Here is a 10,138-nt window from a genome sequence, read left to right as displayed (position 1 = left end):
CACACAGACAATGTGCTAAAAAGCTATAATATTAATGGAAGAAACCCACACAAGGAACGCTGCACATGATCCAATCTTTGTGTGTGTGTGTATTTATATATATATATATATATATATATATATATATATACACACACACACACACACACACCCCTCATCACACTTCATCAAAGGCTGCTGAAACAAACCTTGGTTACTATGGTGATGTGTAGTTGCCATGGAGGTCTACCAGTTTAGCAGCAGGTGTGAGTGAGTGCATTTGCAGTCTCAGGAGCACTTCTAAAGTAACACAGACACGGCCGTCAATCATTTATTGTGCCTTTTAATCTACTTCCTCAGTAATAAAAGTACAAGAATTGCGCACTGCATGACTTCATGATGTACTCTCATTGCCCCATCACAAGATGGCGCTAGAGTCTTTGTGAATTGTAACCCAGCCAGTTAAATTGAGAGTATGTAAGCTGAGGTCCATGTAAAGATGCATGCATGCTACTTCATATGAAGACACTTCAGAGCGGTCAGCTGGTTATATTAGCGTCTCCGGACTAACAAGAAAGAAACCTTGCCAGTGGCTGTGGGCTTCATGTGTGTTCCAGAGCCGCCGATGAAAACGAAGAGTTCAGAATAGTATAAATAAGCTGTAAAAGTGGGAGGCGTATTCGCTTTCAGAAGTCCGGTCTGTGGAATGATTCAAGGGGAAAGTGCTGGCTGGAGACATGACTGACATTATGAAGTGTGAAACTGAAGTATGCACACACGCTCTAATGAAAAGGAGATGTCCTCTCGGCTCCACACGCAAAGCGCCTCCACCCACATCCATCTTGCGAGGGGAAGTGGTTTGGGCCTGGGTGCCTCGGACGGATGAGTGCACCTGGAACTTTCGCTTCTCCCAGACGAGAGCCTCACACTCTGATGGTTGCATGATGGATCTGAAAACCCAGGGCAGCGTTTTTGAGCGGGAGACAAAAGGACTTGGCCAGAAGGTGTGGCGTCTCGAGGCGGCCCTCGTCAATGTCGGCAGCAGAGGGCCGGAGGAATGTGGCTCATCTGTGTACGGTGTTAATGTCAGACAGTTGCCGGTTTTACAGGGCGGGCGGAGGTGGCGAGGCGGCCTGCCGCGCTTTGATGGATGTCCCTGAGCTCTGCTGCGTAACTCCACGATGGCTAATATAACAGATCCTGTTTCCTGGAAGGAATTTGTTCCTCCATTGAGATGTGAAATTCATATTGATTATGGGGCGCCTCGAATTTCCTGTCCGTGACACAGATTGTATTGGCTGAAATCGTATTGGTTTGGGCCGGGCCAATTTGTCTGCACTTGTATTATCTTTACAACAGACAAACGATGTCCAGAGTAAACGGGCCAGAACCCTCACCCTTCCCTCTGGCCCGATGCATTCATTCATCTTGAACACGTCAGGGTGGAAATTAAGTTGCTCCGACTGCGACTACATGATCCAGTTATGAGTCCGAATGAGCTGCCAGGGTGAATAAAATCCCACAGATGGTCTGTCGGACGTACTTGAGCCGGCTAGCGGCTCCTGTGATTAGCCGGGTGGCTGTTTTAGCAAAGTGGAATTCAAACGAATCGGGGGGAAAGTGGACCATCACCAAACGAACCCCTCATCTACAAACCAATCGGAATCAAAGGCCTTGTGGCGAAGAGACCTCTGAACTGCTGCCGTCTCCAGACAGAAGAACGAAGGGGAGCAGCATGGAAGATTCGGTTTGATCAGATGGAGGGTAAACATTGGACATCATCGCTCTCGTCGCTCGCCGGCCTGCTGATCTCAGGAGCTGTTGGGGAGCGGAGCTGTACTTACAAATGGCCTCTTACTTCCACTCCTAATGAGCCTGTGTGTGACTTTCATTTCCACTGTCACACACACGGTGGTGGCCACAGTTCCAACCAGATGGAACTTTTCAGTTTCAGTACAAAACCAGGACGAGACCATATGAAACATTACTGGACAGCAGTGCAGGAGGCAGACCTCCACTTTGGACAGGTTAGTAACTTTGTCAACAATATTCCTCCTTCTTCTTCCTCCTTCCTATTTACAGATTGTTATCAAATCCGAAATGATTTACATTTCTTGGGCTGCTAACATCCTGCCGCACGGTAGCTGTGTCCAGAAAAACACAGACAGCTGGACGTTTCTGACCAATAACAAGTAAACATTGCATCAAACATTACATTTACAGCATTTACCAGACGCCCTTATAGTGAGCAACTTACAATCAGTAGTGACAGTGACAGTGCCCCCTGGAGACACTCCGGGTTAAGTGTCTTGCTCTGGGACACAGTGGTAGTAAGTGGGGTTTGAACCTGAGTCTTCTGCTTTTTTTTCTGGAACCTTGGCTACTACCACCCTACACCCTACCACCCTGCATTAAAGAACGCATGTGACATGGTGAGTATGTAGATCAGAGGGAAATAGTAGTGCAATCACAATGCACTTAATCCCCGGGTCGGACCTGTTCAAATTACTGCCCTCAAGGTCTGAAGACCACTAATGTTCAGGTGGGAAGCCCCAGTGGCCAATCAGAATCACTAACTACCTGGGCCGGGATATGAGGTCCTGACTTGAAGGTCCCTTACAGCAACACAGGGCCGAGTGTATAGCAACATCTGAACGAATCAGGATCACACTGATGACTTTTGTGGTCTCCCACCACTAAGCAACCACCCAGTCCCCAGTCGCCCCAAAAAGTCTCCTTCTGTGTTTTTGTCACTGTGGAGTTTTGTTTCGGGGGCAGAGTTGAGTATGCGGCACTCAATGGGGGTCTAAGCCTTGCGTGGCGTCTCTGGTTGGGGGTTTCGTGTTCAGCTTGGCTCCGTGCCTTCGAGGAGGTGAGCTCTGCCTCTCCTTGACTCCCTCTCTCCCCCCTCGCTGCCCGCAGCTGTTTGCGTTGGCCGGGGACGGCGCTGGAATGTGGTGGCTTGTTGATGGCCGTTCCCCCGTTGGCCGGGGCAGGGTTGTTTGGTAGCGCTCGCTGTGAAACCCCTGCGGAGTTGACCTTCTTCAGGGTCATCTGGAGGTGCCCCCGACTCGCTTCCAAGCCCCCACCTTCTCCCCCAAACACACCTCGCCGCAGAGCACCGTAAATCTGCCCGAACAAGCCGGCCGCTTAAGCCGGAGAAACAGTGATCCTTCACACAGATAGAGGGCGGCTTGTTTGCCCCCGACTGGGCTGCCAGAACAGTTTCTTCGTTTCTCAGGCACCGACAAGCACTCGGCGCTCAGGAAACCTGCTCTGCCCCAGGGGCCGGGGGTTTATCATTTAATGAAGCAAGGTTTCCTCACCGCTCGGCCCGCTCGGCCGCGCAGTGGGGTAGGGTCCGTCTGCCCGGCGGAGAGGCGATTCCGCGAGCTGCACATGTCTCCGTGTCTCGCACCACCGAGCCTGTGTGGCAAGGCATTATGCAACGAGCCTCATAATGCCCCGAAAATAGCCAGCGCCGCTGCCGTCGGCGTGCACAGATTCCCCCAGGATGTCATTAAAGCAGTCATGGCTGTAAATATTTATAATTCCTCTCCACTGTGGTCCAGAAAGTTTAAGGTAATTCCTCATATTGTGGCTCTCTGGCTGAGAAGCTGCATGCCAGGCATTTGCAGCAGTGCCTCCTCGGCCTGGAGAAGACAGGACAGGGGTTTTTTTGGGTGCCATCAGGTCTCCTGTCCTCAACCTATGCATATGGTCAGTGTATTTATGAATGGTGCTGGAAGAGTAGAAGGGAAAACTGTGGAGAGCGGGGGAAAAAAATGTAATACTTGGAAAAAAGGTAGAAGTGAAATATTCATGGTGGTGTTTCCTTTGAATTGTTGGAGGACATGAACAGTGAAAGTGTTGTCCTCTCAGCTCACCTCAACCCAAAATGTGGCAAGGCTGGAAAACATCATTTGCCAGAACTCTACGAAGGCCTCTGCATTGCACAGTGTGAATATGGAGAGCTTTTATATTAGTAATATTAAGAGCTGCTTGGTGTTATTATATACATTATGGCACATAATAATGTAGTAATTCTGTTTTTTTTACATTTTTAAAACGATGTATTCAAGTCAAGTTTTTAGCAGATAGAGGTAAATACACTTGAATGTGCATGACTTTATGCTACAAAATCACTGTTTGATAATGTTGCAGCCCTTAAGGCCAGTTTATATTTCTGCATAAAATCAGTGCTGTGTGCTCTATGTCTCTACAAGTTGCATGGGACAAGATCTTTTGTCCCATGCAACGTCCTGACAACTAGCGTTCCGATGCACAGTTTGTTTGTTAATGCCAAACAAATGTGCCACAGTGTACTTCTTGCCTTCTCTCCAAATTGACGCAAAATCTCTGCTGATTTGCACTTCTAATGCAATGTCGCGGCAAAACGTGCTCGATGCCATTTTGTGTAAAAAAAACAAACAAAAAACAGTTATTTGAAGTTTGATGGTTATTGATGATCATTTTGGCCTCCAACCTTAAAGGTCCATCCCATCCAATTCTGTCTACATAACCTGTCTGCTGCACCCATGCAGTTGTGCACAACGCAAAGAATTCAGACAGAAACACAAGATGTCCGACAGAGATACAGCATTTCAAACAAACGTAAAAAAAAAAATTAAATAAACCCGGGGGTCTCTGACGTACGACTGTGTGCCACACACACGCAAAGTCAACATGTCGTGTTTCTCTTCGGTGGAAGTGCTGTGGACAGAGCCATGTGGCGGATGTTTGAACAGCGATCTGCTGTTCTCTCTCAACAGAAGCTTTTGTGGATGCTATCTGCCTGTGCTACCATAGACGTCCCTCAAACGTGCGTTCTACTGCAGAACTGTAGGTGGAAAGAGCTGGAATTTTCACCGCCCAAGGTCAAGCCGTTTACAACGCTTGCAGGGAAATTTCTCCGATCTGAGATCTACATTTACATCATTTTACATTTACAGCATTTATCAGACGCCCTTTTCCAGAGCAACTTACAATCAGTAGTTACAGGTACAGTCCCCCTGGAGCAATTTAGGGTTAAGTGTCTACACAATGGTAGTAAGTGGGATTCGAACCCGGGTCTTCTGGTTCATAGGCGAGTGTGTTACCCACTAGGCTACTACCACCCTAGTTCTCTAGTTCTCGCTATTGTGATTAATAAGCGATCGTGACCTGTGACCATTTCAGGCTTAAATAAGTCACAAGACCCATTTACAGCATTTTTTTATGGTTCACGTTTCCATGTCTTTTAAAATGTTTAATAAATGGAATATTTTGGACCAGAACGGACCCCTAATGACGTGGGGGCCCATTTAATTTGTCCTTGTGGGAGCAGAGTCTGTGTCTGTGCCGCGAAGGTGAAAGGAAGTTGAGTGGAATGTCTGCAGCACAATTTGATGTAATAACGTGGGCCGGTGTTATTATTTTGTTCCGAAAATCATTACTTTTACTGTGTCACATTCCAGGTTTTATTTGGTCTACGGTGAACTTATAGAACAGTTCTGAGGAATGTTTCCTCGTTGTGGCCAGTCTCAATTGTCCTGCTGCTTTTTACAGTAAAAATTAACTCATCACTGCCTGCTGGCAGATTCGGAGACAGCGAGGGTCTGAGGAAAAGTATGCCGTGTTGGACGGAGGACCTGTGTCTGTGTGAGCTTGTGTGTTACCGTGACTCCCTGGGCCCTATTAACCTGTCCCTGAGAGTTTGTGTTAATGAAACGAAATTCTGCCAAATGAGTTGAGGTCGTGCCAGCATGAAGAGGAAAGGCACGACGGGGGGTGTCTGCCAGACCACGGCGGCCAAATACGCACCCGTTCTCCGAATGTGAATCGCAGGGCCCTCGGAATACGGATCACCCCTTCCCTCAGTACCTGTCGCTACCTGTTGCAGGCCCAAAAGGGCATGAGTGTGAAATTCTGCAGAGCTGCCCGCCGCCTCGGTGTTGTGACATTGACCTTTGACACCAGTCTGGGACCGGGCCACCGGGATTGCAGGCCAGAATAAATGTTTAGGCAGGATCAGGGAAAACAACACCTCGTGCTCGCGGGGCTCTGGCCAGTTTGAGACGGAGCCCACAGCTTCTTGCACCAATATTAAAAACACATGAGAATCTTTCCAAATCGCTGTGGACAAACATTGCAAAAATTCTGCAGGAGGACGTCCCTTTTAAACGTCCTCCGCGAAATTCGCGGAATCCGAAGACGGCGTTAGAGCCAGGCTCTGATTAACCCCAGTGACATTCCCAAGAGCCATCTGCAGGCTGCTTTCGGCCTCTTGTGCAAGGCCGCTGTGGTAACCCTCCTGCTGCAGCGACTGACACCCAAGTTCCCAAACCTGAGCCTGGTTTTCTGACCACTTTGGAGTGAACAGAGGTCGACCCCACAGCCCAAAAAAACAAAACAAAAGGAAGTCGTTCCAGAGGGGATGTTATGACATCCCCGACAATTTTGCCTGAGCCCTAAGAAGCAGAGATGGCATGGAGATGATAGCCGACCGCAGAGTTTAAACTCTGACTCCGACAGGAAAGATTAGACTTATCTCTATCAGCACGGTGCCAAGGCCACCTCTTAGGTGGCTTTTTTATTTTTTGTAACTATAATTTTATGCACAGAATATCATAGACCCACTTTTTAAACTCTTTAACCTTAGTGGTGGCGCAGCGGTAAAGGAAGCGGCCCCGTAATCAGAAGGTTGCCGGTTCGAATCCCGATCTGTCCGAGGTGCCACTGAGCAAAGCACCGTCCCCTGAGCTGTCCACAGCAGAGCTCGTGTTTGTGACATCCACTGACATACCCTGTGTAGGAGGGTTAGGAGTGTAGAGAATGCCACACCTGGACATTTTAGAACTGTTCTCTTCTCCTGGGGTGTCAGAAATACAGTGTGGTCTAATATCTGTATTTTATTACGTATCTTTCTTTGTGTTCCCGGCTGTGCTTAGTTGGGGTGGAAAAGGCTTTTAAACAGTGTTATGCTCTGATTAATATTTATATTAACTGCGACCTGAAGACCTCAGGAGATCCTCGGCGATGGTGACAGAGTGCAGCTGTCAATCTCTGATTTGCTCCGCGTGTTTCACCACAAGGGCAGTTGGACCATGTCGGGCGCAGGGGCGCCATCACCTTCGGGCCGGCATCGCGTGATGGAATGTGAGGGTTATCGGGGCAGCCCTATGTAACACCCCTCAGACCCCTCGGTGATGTATGAGCTCAGATGTAATGAACGAAGCGGCGGAGTCAGCAACGCCGCCAGGGCGTTGCTCCACGGCTACAATGTTGGGCTCTCGTGGCAACGCAGTGTTTGTTTGGCCCGCAGATGAAAACTATCCTACCAGCTTACGCAGGAATATCTGTAACATCATTGTCGTCAGCCGAGCGGATCCAGTTTTAATGTGTTTTCATATGCAGTGTTGGTGAAACCTGGTCCCCCGTTGTCAGACGAGGAGGGATACGGATGAGGGAAAGTCCTTTTTCCCATGATGCTTGTCACGCTTTCGTTGCCCTCTTTGAATTTACGGCATTTATCAGACGCCCTTATCCAGAGTGACTTACAATCGGTAGTTACAGGGACAGTCCCCCCCCTGGAGCAATTTAGGGTTAAGTGTCCTGCTCAGGGACACAATGGTAGTAAGTGGGATTTGAACCTGGGTCTTCTGGTTCACAGGCGAGCGTCTTAACCACTAGGCCACTACCCCCCTTTGCAGGCCGGGCAACATTTTAACCTTCTGAAGGCATCTTTGGAAGACAACGAGCTGCTGCATCCGAGTCTGACACAGGGCCTGAATTGTGGACTTTCCAGAAAGTCCGGAGCAGGCCGCGTCTTGTTGACATTTCCCAGACTCCCTCTGTTCGGCCCACGCCTGTGTACACGGTAGCTCATGTGTATCCAGGAACAATGTGAGGAGTTAAGAAGTCTCTGTTTCCTCTGTGCTCCTTTGTAATGGTGTGTGCTCGGTGGGCATCTCACCTTGAGTTTAAACAGATGTGACCCAACTGATGGAAAAAAAAAAACTTCACAAATACTCCCGCAGTTATGGTGAACAAGAGTTACGTTCTTCCCATTGTTTGGCCTGATGGAGAACCTGACGTGCGGGAAACTGGCTGCAAATTAAATCTGACACGTTTAATTAAGTAGCGTAGCATCAAGTTGCTAGGATCTGGGGGGGAAATGGCGTTAACATCAAATAATGTGCTTGATTTAGAGCTGAGCGGAGAGAGACAAAGGGTGACATTACGGATCAGTCACGACTGCAATGCAAAGCATCATTATCTGGATATCTGTACCCCAGCAGACCCAGTCTGTCCAGCAAGTCTATTTCATACAGTGGACAACTACAAGAAGCCTTGCAATTTAATCTTGTTTTTGTCGTTATCTCAACATAACCAAAGCTGTTTCCTCAAGATCACAAATGATTTTCTTTAGATCTCAAGAAAACATCAAGTTGCAATAGCAAATATGAAAAAAATGTGATCTCAAGAAAATACGTTTGGATACATTGAGATAATGAGAAAAATAAGCAATGTCATCGAGATAACATGAAAAATGTCCTCTATGGACTTCCTTAGACCTCACAAGTTTCATTGTCTGTATTTTTCTTCCAAATGAAATCTCTGGAACCCTCTTTTTAAAAAAGGAGATTCAACATTTAATGTGATGCAAATGTAATGTAATGCCTTTTAGCATTGCATTTTAAATAAAGTCAGATTTGTGACCAACAAATATCACGTTTTGCATGATTCTAAAATATTTTCTTTATGTGGGACCCCAAATGTCATTTTTAAATAATGTACTCTGGACACTTTAATTTGAGAGTCACTGAACGGTTTTGGGGTTTTTTGAAAAAGAATCATAAACAACTGAATTTTATGGTAGAAAATACAATGAAAGTAGTTTTTATCGCCTTCAGCACCATGGGGTCTGTAATGTTTTTGGTTGAAAAACAGCTAAAAAGAATTACAAATGTTGTTAATGATGAACACGTTGCCACGGGTTGCCACAAATATTCACTTCAAGCGCTTCATGAGTACAAATCAGAGTGGGGCGGACGATCCCCCATCATTCCAGGACCTCCAGGATTCAGATGTTCAGCACAGATGTTCAAGTCCCACAAACAAACAGTGCGGACAATTATGCACTTCCTTGATTGGTACATCCCAAACCATTTAGAGCGAAAACAAACACGCTACGCTGAGCCCGGCGGACGGCGGCTGCTGTACGATGACCCTGGGAATGCGTGCGATAAGCGGCCTCTCCGTACCAGCATCCCACACGTTGGGGAGCGGGAGCATGCCGACTGATTGGTAGCAGGTATCTTCAGGGGCTCTGGGAATGCAGCTGAGTAAAGAAAACATCTCGGGATGTTCCGTTATCTGCACGAGGCTGCGATGGCGTCCCCGCATGCGTTCAGGACGATTTCAGGCCAGCGCGCTGCATTGTTGCTGTGGTCCGATCGTGCAGTGGAACCAGACGGGTTCTCGCAATTATTCAGAAGTCATATTTCAGCTTGTGTGAGGGAGTAATTACAGGAGTCATCCGTGAGGCTCGTTTCCAGTGATTTATCACTCCTGTAATTGCTCCGCATCCCAGAAGGCCGCAGTTTGACGGGCATGTCTCATCTTTAAAGGTCCCCCTCACCTCCGGTTGTGCATGGTTGGGTTGCACAGCGAATGCCAGGATTTGGGTACAACAGCTTAATGAAAGGGTCCCCCGTCAACTTTAACAAAGCCACGGGACAATGTGGAGGAGAAGCGCCGCATTGTTTAATGCTTCCCCTCCACGCTTTTTCATTAACGTTGAGAGGAAAGGAAAATTCCCCGAGCTTTTATGATGCAATTAGGCCCGCTGAAGAGGACCGCGGGAGGACTTCTGGGAAACGAAGGCTGCGTTTACGGCCTTATCAATGAGGTCAAGGCAAGGAGGGGGTCTCTCGCAAAAACATTGCCCCGGTGCCACGAGAAAATGAGTATCTGTCAGCGCCGCCAGCATGTTTTTAACACGTTTTAACCATCGATTGTCTGGGGCCTTTAGGCTGTCTGTCGTCAGGACGTGCTCTGACCAGGTCCCATTTCCATGGATGGACGGTGCGAAGGGCTGACCCTCCGCGCTGCTGCACAAACACAGATTGTCTCACTTAGCCCTCTGCGCAAGTGACGCACCGCAGGGCAGCAAACA

The sequence above is a fragment of the Denticeps clupeoides genome, chromosome 11, assembly GCF_900700375.1.
Source record: "Denticeps clupeoides chromosome 11, fDenClu1.1, whole genome shotgun sequence".
Classification (NCBI taxonomy): Eukaryota; Metazoa; Chordata; class Actinopteri; order Clupeiformes; family Denticipitidae; genus Denticeps; species Denticeps clupeoides.
The sequence above is the reverse complement of the archived record's forward strand: the minus strand, read 5'-3'. Positions refer to the sequence as shown.